The sequence below is a fragment of the Coffea eugenioides genome, chromosome 5 (genome assembly GCF_003713205.1).
Source record: "Coffea eugenioides isolate CCC68of chromosome 5, Ceug_1.0, whole genome shotgun sequence".
Lineage (NCBI taxonomy): Eukaryota > Viridiplantae > Streptophyta > Magnoliopsida > Gentianales > Rubiaceae > Coffea > Coffea eugenioides.
Window position 1 is genome coordinate 17,391,598 of NC_040039.1, and position 8,467 is coordinate 17,400,064.

Genomic DNA, 8,467 nt, shown 5'->3' on the forward strand with positions numbered 1-8,467 from the left:
TTTTTAGAAAATTAAGAATATATATTGGATGTGGGACCCACTAGTGCGAAAAGTTCGGAAAAATTCGGCCAATAAGATTAAGTTTCGGATACTGTGAAAAATTTATCGGGTGTTAAGAGATAAGTAGTGTGTGTGAAGTGATTGAGGTAAGAGAGAAAAGAAAGATAAGAATGCATTTAATGAGGACAAGTGTCATCTTCTCATTAGTTGGACTTTAAGAAACACTATTCACTTTCTTGACTTTTTTTTTTTTGACCAAAGGATTAAATATCAAAAAATTGCACAAAATGCACCATTTTTCTCTCCTTGTGGCCGGTTCTCCTTGAGCAAAGAAGGAAGGAAATTCTTCAACTTTCAAGCTTCCATATGCTTCAATCTTCTACAAACAAAAGCCTAGATTAGATTCTACTCCATAAAAACCTTTCTTCTAGTGATAGTAAGTGTATTAGTGAAGTTTGTTTGAAGCTCTAAGGTGGCCAACATCTCTCTCTCTCTTGTTACTTGGTAAGTGATGCTAGAACACTCTTCTACACCTAATGATGTTTATGTTATGCTTAGAAGTAGCTTGAGTGATGGAATATGTGATTTATTTCTTGATTTGAAGAGTTTTGGTGAAGTTTTCCATTTTATGATGAATTTTCTGGTTTCATATGATTTTGATGTTGTGGACTAGTATGATGGTTGGTAATAAGGGGCTTTGGCTCTAGTGGGTGTGAATTGTTGATAAATGCAATCAATTTTGGGTTTGGAATGAAATGTGAAAAGTTAGGGTTCATGAACCCCTAATCTGTCCGAAATTTTAGGTCATAGATAGAGGCCGAATTGGACTTTGCTCAAAACATGAAAGTTGTAGGTATTGATGAGTATGAAGTGCCTGCAACATTTCAGGGCATTTGGAGTAGTATAGAGTGAGTTATGCCGTTTTTACTGTTGCTGTTTTTGGTGAACAGAATGTCCGAACTGCGATAGGAATTGTCTGTTTTGACTGGAATTGGTTTGGATTCTGTTGTTGGTGTCTTATGATTAAATGTAGCTGGATATCTTAGCTTTCATGTGCCTTTGGAATCAATGCAATTGGACCTGTGTAGACTGAGATAGACGTATTACAGTTTTGTGTGATTTGGGAACCTGTAATTGCGGTTCTGGCTGGGTTTTCTGCATTTTTGACCTGGTTGTGCAAGGATTTGGACTGAGAGACCTTCTACATTGTTGTAGCCCTGTTTCATAGCTTCGAAATGGTGGGTCTTACACCCCCAACCGATAATTGTAGTGAGAGTTGTGCCATTACCGCATTATGACGTCAAAACCGGTTTTCTTATCAAGGCCTACATTAAAGCCCTTTCTTAATTTCTGGTTGCCTATGATGCTTATTTATGCATATGAAACCCTATTAGGGTTAAGATTGGTATGGCTTTATGACTCGTTATCGAGTCTCCATGTTTTTGTTTGCATGTTTAGGGCTCGCTCTCATTCCGGTCTTTTCCTAGCTAACTTTTGTACTTGTACTACTTTGAGCCTAGTGAGCGGCTTTTGGGAAATGAGATGACTTTTGTGTGAAATGTTGGGACTGATTGGAGGAAATAATGAAGCCTTAATGGCTGGAAAAGTAAGAATTTTAGGGACGGTGCTGCCCGATTTTCTAGGCCGTTTGGTTCCTTAAAGTAGATTTGCCTTTTGGTGGAAATGAAAGGCTTTTGGGTTGTTTGCGCCTAAGTCTTCATGTTACCTTTTTGTTTCCAAGAAAATCATGTTTTCCACCCTTGCATTAGTAATTATTTTGGCGAGGCATACGACTAGTAGTCGAGCCTCATGTGCATTGTGTTTACCCGATTCTGGAAGTAAAACCTTCAATTGGTTTATTTTGATTATTTTAGGGTTTCTTGGCGATTAAAGCCAATCTGAAGTGAAAACTTTTGAAGTTAAGCCGGTGAGTGTACCACTCCCCTCCATTGCTATTTAACTTGATTTCTGCTCTGAAATCTGTTTATTTGTTCGAGACGAGGGTGTACTTTATCACACTCGTTCTCTAGTTTGTTCATATGCCAATTTACTATGCAAAATTTGAATCTGTTATCTGTGTCTGCATCTGTTCGGATTTCTATGACCTATGAGCTCAATCCTGTGGTTAAGTTATTCAAGTCGGGCCGGCAAGGGCCTGGACGATTAGATAACGAACCACGGTAGTCTGTTTTGGGATCTTTGGGTATTGAGACCCTTGATTCCGGGTATACTCGAGTATTACCATTTCTGTTCGGTTACGGTGAGCGGGCCCGGTAAAGGGGTGTTTGGTGGACGGAATTCGGTGTAAAGAGGGGTCTACGGACGCGTTGGTTCTATATACGTTGACGGAGAGTCAACCGGTTTGGATCAAGTACTGCGCTGGGAAAATTTGGCTCCTGAGAGCCACCCGTATCCTTCTGATTTGAATTATTGGTTCTTTTGTTTTACCTCTGACATGTGTACCTGATTTGTTAAATGTGAAATGCCATGCTTTTAATGCTATCTGTTTGGTATCTCATTGAGCGCAAGCTCACCCCTTTCTGTTCCTTTTGTTTTCCTTACAGGAAAATAAACCCCTTTTGGTCTGGCTTTGACAAATGGCTGCCAAATTGAGCTAGTTGAACATATCTTTTGTATAGCTCATGTATTAAAAACCTAAGTGTACTTTTGGGGCGTTTTCTCTTTTGATTTGGCAAATTTGAAAACTTTTGTATGTCATTTTGATTTGTAAACGCTAAAGTTCAGATGTGAATGTTTGTTGGCTATTTCGGTTGGGTTCTGACGGGTCGGTTGCTATCATGGCCGACTCCGGATGTCATTTTCTTATTTTGGGTTATGTTGCCATTTTGACTTGGTTGCGCGCATTGGTAAGTTCCGGAACGTATTAGATTGACGTAAACGGATCTGTAGTCCTGGCGAGAGCTGGGCAGGCAGTCCGCTAACCCCTTTGGTTCGCCTTAGGGGAAGGTGGGGCTGTTACAGGTGGTATCAGAGCCTGCTTCGCGTGGTCTCTGCGTGGAGTGAGCTTGGGCCAAGTGGTGTATGGTCCTGATTTCATGAATATGTCTAAGTGCTCGTTTGAGCGTAAGTTATGAACCGGGCATGTGATAAGTGTGCGAATCATTATCATGGGACTTGAGGAAACTAGGTATGTATGTCGGGTAGGAATCTTTAATAAGGATGGTTTACTCTTGGGACCGGCCGGCTCGAGTTGTGAATTATCTTAGATGGGATTCTTGCGCCCGGATACGAAAGATGTGAGGGCCTAGGTTAGAAAGGATTTGGTGAACTAGAAAGGCCTTTCCTCGGTGGATCGTCTATGTTTGTACTTGACTTAACTGGCTGTATGTATGTGTGCGGCCTAATTTTGACTGGCTTGTGTATATATGCTTTGATCTTGTTTGGAATGTATACATGTGTGTTATCATAAAAGTTTTGAGTGTTACTTACATGCATCGTGCTTATTTTGGTTTAGTATTATTGCCTAGACCAAGTAAAACTCATGGAAGGTACACGGAGTGGACGGGGCCGTGGGCATGGAAATAGGCAACCTACACCTGAAAGGGGTACTGGGGAAACCTCATCTGGACCAAACCCTGAACTTAGGGTTGATCCCAATGTCCAAATAGCTGCTGCCATACAGCAAATGACTGCTTTGCTAGCCCAAGTGGTGCACCAACAAGGTCAAAACCCTAACCCTAGCCCTAGGAATCCTGGTAATCACATGGAGGGCGAGGATAGAGCCCTTGAGAGATTTCAGAAGTTCTCCCCACCCAAATTTCTTGGAGGGCCTGATCCTGACGTAGCTGAGAAATGGCTGGAGAAGATGATCGATATTTTCGCTGCCTTACACTATACCGAGGAGAGACAGGTGACATTTGCTGTCTTTCAACTAGAGGGAGCCGCCCGTTCCTGGTGGAATGTTATTCGAATGAAATGGGAAAGAGAACAAACCCCGAGGACGTGGGCGAACTTTATGAGAGAATTTAATGCCAAGTTTTTCCCTCCTCTCATTCAAGAAAAGAAGGAAGATGAATTCATTCGGCTTCGCCAGGGAACACAAATCGTAGCCGAGTATGAGAGTCAATTCACTCGGTTGTCTAAGTTTGCGCCTGAACTGATCATAACCGAACAAAGACGGATAAGGCATTTTATTCAGGGGCTAAACGTTGAGATTCAAAAGGATTTGGCTGTAGCTCAACTTAGTACCTTTAGTGACGCTGTGGAGAAAGCTCAATGGGTTGAAGATGCGAGGCTACAAGTTAGAAACTTCCAAACCAAGAAAAGGGGCTTTCCTGGGAGCAGCTCGGAACAAGAAGATAAGAGCACACCCCCTAAGAGTGGAAAAGGGAACGGGGGAGTACGACAACCGGGGGTGGCCAGTGGTGTCTCACCGGGAGGATTGGTCACTGCTACTCGAGGTCCCTGTGGATATTGCGGAGGGCCAAAGCACACGGAGGCAAATTGTTGGAAGAAAGAAGGAAAATGCCTGCGCTGTGGTAGCGCCGAACATCGAATTGCTAATTGTCCAGCACGACTGCGCGAAGGGAGAGGGACTCCGCCACCAACCAAGACTAATTCTCAGCAACCAGCTAAGACCAACCCTGGACAGTCGAAAGGAGAAGGGACTGGAGCGAAAGTACCGGCTCGAGTATATTCCCTGGAGCATCATCAGGTCCCTGACTCGTCTGAGGATGGAGAAGGTACGTGCGTTGGGTACCTTAGATTCGATGGATTCCGCTGATAGAAAATTTCGAGGACGAAATTTCTTTAAGGGGAGAGAGTGTGAGAGCCCGTATTTCCCTAATATTTTTTTCCTAGGGTTTTCCCCTTTAATGGCATGTTTTCTGCATTTTCTGGCTAGAAATATTTTCTTGGGGAAATTTTATGAGCAATTATAGTTTTTAGATAATTTTTCTAGTATTGGAGAATTTTTAGAAAATTAAGAATATATATTGGATGTGGGACCCACTAGTGCGAAAAGTTCGGAAAAATTCGGCCAATAAGATTAAGTTTCGGATACTGTGAAAAATTTATCGGGTGTTAAGAGATAAGTAGTGTGTGTGAAGTGATTGAGGTAAGAGAGAAAAGAAAGATAAGAATGCATTTAATGAGGACAAGTGTCATCTTCTCATTAGTTGGACTTTAAGAAACACTATTCACTTTCTTGACTTTTTTTTTTTTGACCAAAGGATTAAATATCAAAAAATTGCACAAAATGCACCATTTTTCTCTCCTTGTGGCCGGTTCTCCTTGAGCAAAGAAGGAAGGAAATTCTTCAACTTTCAAGCTTCCATATGCTTCAATCTTCTACAAACAAAAGCCTAGATTAGATTCTACTCCATAAAAACCTTTCTTCTAGTGATAGTAAGTGTATTAGTGAAGTTTGTTTGAAGCTCTAAGGTGGCCAACATCTCTCTCTCTCTTGTTACTTGGTAAGTGATGCTAGAACACTCTACTACACCTAATGATGTTTATGTTATGCTTAGAAGTAGCTTGAGTGATGGAATATGTGATTTATTTCTTGATTTGAAGAGTTTTGGTGAAGTTTTCCATTTTATGATGAATTTTCTGGTTTCATATGATTTTGATGTTGTGGACTAGTATGATGGTTGGTAATAAGGGGCTTTGGCTCTAGTGGGTGTGAATTGTTGATAAATGCAATCAATTTTGGGTTTGGAATGAAATGTGAAAAGTTAGGGTTCATGAACCCCTAATCTGTCCGAAATTTTAGGTCATAGATAGAGGCCGAATTGGACTTTGCTCAAAACATGAAAGTTGTAGGTATTGATGAGTATGAAGTGCCTGCAACATTTCAGGGCATTTGGAGTAGTATAGAGTGAGTTATGCCGTTTTTACTGTTGCTGTTTTTGGTGAACAGAATGTCCGAACTGCGATAGGAATTGTCTGTTTTGACTGGAATTGGTTTGGATTCTGTTGTTGGTGTCTTCTGATTAAATGTAGCTGGATATCTTAGCTTTCATGTGCCTTTGGAATCAATGCAATTGGACCTGTGTAGACTGAGATAGACGTATTACAGTTTTGTGTGATTTGGGAACCTGTAATTGCGGTTCTGGCTGGGTTTTCTGCATTTTTGACCTGGTTGTGCAAGGATTTGGACTGAGAGACCTTCTACATTGTTGTAGCCCTGTTTCATAGCTTCGAAATGGTGGGTCTTACACCCCCAACCGATAATTGTAGTGAGAGTTGTGCCATTACCGCATTATGACGTCAAAACCGGTTTTCTTATCAAGGCCTACATTAAAGCCCTTTCTTAATTTCTGGTTGCCTATGATGCTTATTTATGCATATGAAACCCTATTAGGGTTAAGATTGGTATGGCTTTATGACTCGTTATCGAGTCTCCATGTTTTTGTTTGCATGTTTAGGGCTCGCTCTCATTCCGGTCTTTTCCTAGCTAACTTTTGTACTTGTACTACTTTGAGCCTAGTGAGCGGCTTTTGGGAAATGAGATGACTTTTGTGTGAAATGTTGGGACTGATTGGAGGAAATAATGAAGCCTTAATGGCTGGAAAAGTAAGAATTTTAGGGACGGTGCTGCCCGATTTTCTAGGCCGTTTGGTTCCTTAAAGTAGATTTGCCTTTTGGTGGAAATGAAAGGCTTTTGGGTTGTTTGCGCCTAAGTCTTCACGTTACCTTTTTGTTTCCAAGAAAATCGTGTTTTCCACCCTTGCATTAGTAATTATTTTGGCGAGGCATACGACTAGTAGTCGAGCCTCATGTGCATTGTGTTTACCCGATTCTGGAAGTAAAACCTTCAATTGGTTTATTTTGATTATTTTAGGGTTTCTTGGCGATTAAGGCCAATCTGAAGTGAAAACTTTTGAAGTTAAGCCGGTGAGTGTACCACTCCCCTCCATTGCTATTTAACTTGTTTTCTGCTCTAAAATCTGTTTATTTGTTCGAGACGAGGGTGTACTTTATCACACTCGTTCTCTAGTTGGAATATGTGATTTATTTCTTGATTTGAAGAGTTTTGGTGAAGTTTTCCATTTTATGATGAATTTTCTGGTTTCATATGATTTTGATGTTGTGGACTAGTATGATGGTTGGTAATAAGGGGCTTTGGCTCTAGTGGGTGTGAATTGTTGATAAATGCAATCAATTTTGGGTTTGGAATGAAATGTGAAAAGTTAGGGTTCATGAACCCCTAATCTGTCCGAAATTTTAGGTCATAGATAGAGGCCGAATTGGACTTTGCTCAAAACATGAAAGTTGTAGGTATTGATGAGTATGAAGTGCCTGCAACATTTCAGGGCATTTGGAGTAGTATAGAGTGAGTTATGCCGTTTTTACTGTTGCTGTTTTTGGTGAACAGAATGTCCGAACTGCGATAGGAATTGTCTGTTTTGACTGGAATTGGTTTGGATTCTGTTGTTGGTGTCTTATGATTAAATGTAGCTGGATATCTTAGCTTTCATGTGCCTTTGGAATCAATGCAATTGGACCTGTGTAGACTGAGATAGACGTATTACAGTTTTGTGTGATTTGGGAACCTGTAATTGCGGTTCTGGCTGGGTTTTCTGCATTTTTGACCTGGTTGTGCAAGGATTTGGACTGAGAGACCTTCTACATTGTTGTAGCCCTGTTTCATAGCTTCGAAATGGTGGGTCTTACACCCCCAACCGATAATTGTAGTGAGAGTTGTGCCATTACCGCATTATGACGTCAAAACCGGTTTTCTTATCAAGGCCTACATTAAAGCCCTTTCTTAATTTCTGGTTGCCTATGATGCTTATTTATGCATATGAAACCCTATTAGGGTTAAGATTGGTATGGCTTTATGACTCGTTATCGAGTCTCCATGTTTTTGTTTGCATGTTTAGGGCTCGCTCTCATTCCGGTCTTTTCCTAGCTAACTTTTGTACTTGTACTACTTTGAGCCTAGTGAGCGGCTTTTGGGAAATGAGATGACTTTTGTGTGAAATGTTGGGACTGATTGGAGGAAATAATGAAGCCTTAATGGCTGGAAAAGTAAGAATTTTAGGGACGGTGCTGCCCGATTTTCTAGGCCGTTTGGTTCCTTAAAGTAGATTTGCCTTTTGGTGGAAATGAAAGGCTTTTGGGTTGTTTGCGCCTAAGTCTTCATGTTACCCTTTTGTTTCCAAGAAAATCATGTTTTCCACCCTTGCATTAGTAATTATTTTGGCGAGGCATACGACTAGTAGTCGAGCCTCATGTGCATTGTGTTTACCCGATTCTGGAAGTAAAACCTTCAATTGGTTTATTTTGATTATTTTAGGGTTTCTTGGCGATTAAAGCCAATCTGAAGTGAAAACTTTTGAAGTTAAGCCGGTGAGTGTACCACTCCCCTCCATTGCTATTTAACTTGATTTCTGCTCTGAAATCTGTTTATTTGTTCGAGACGAGGGTGTACTTTATCACACTCGTTCTCTAGTCTGTTCATATGCCAATTTACTATGCAAAATTTGAATCTGTTATCTGT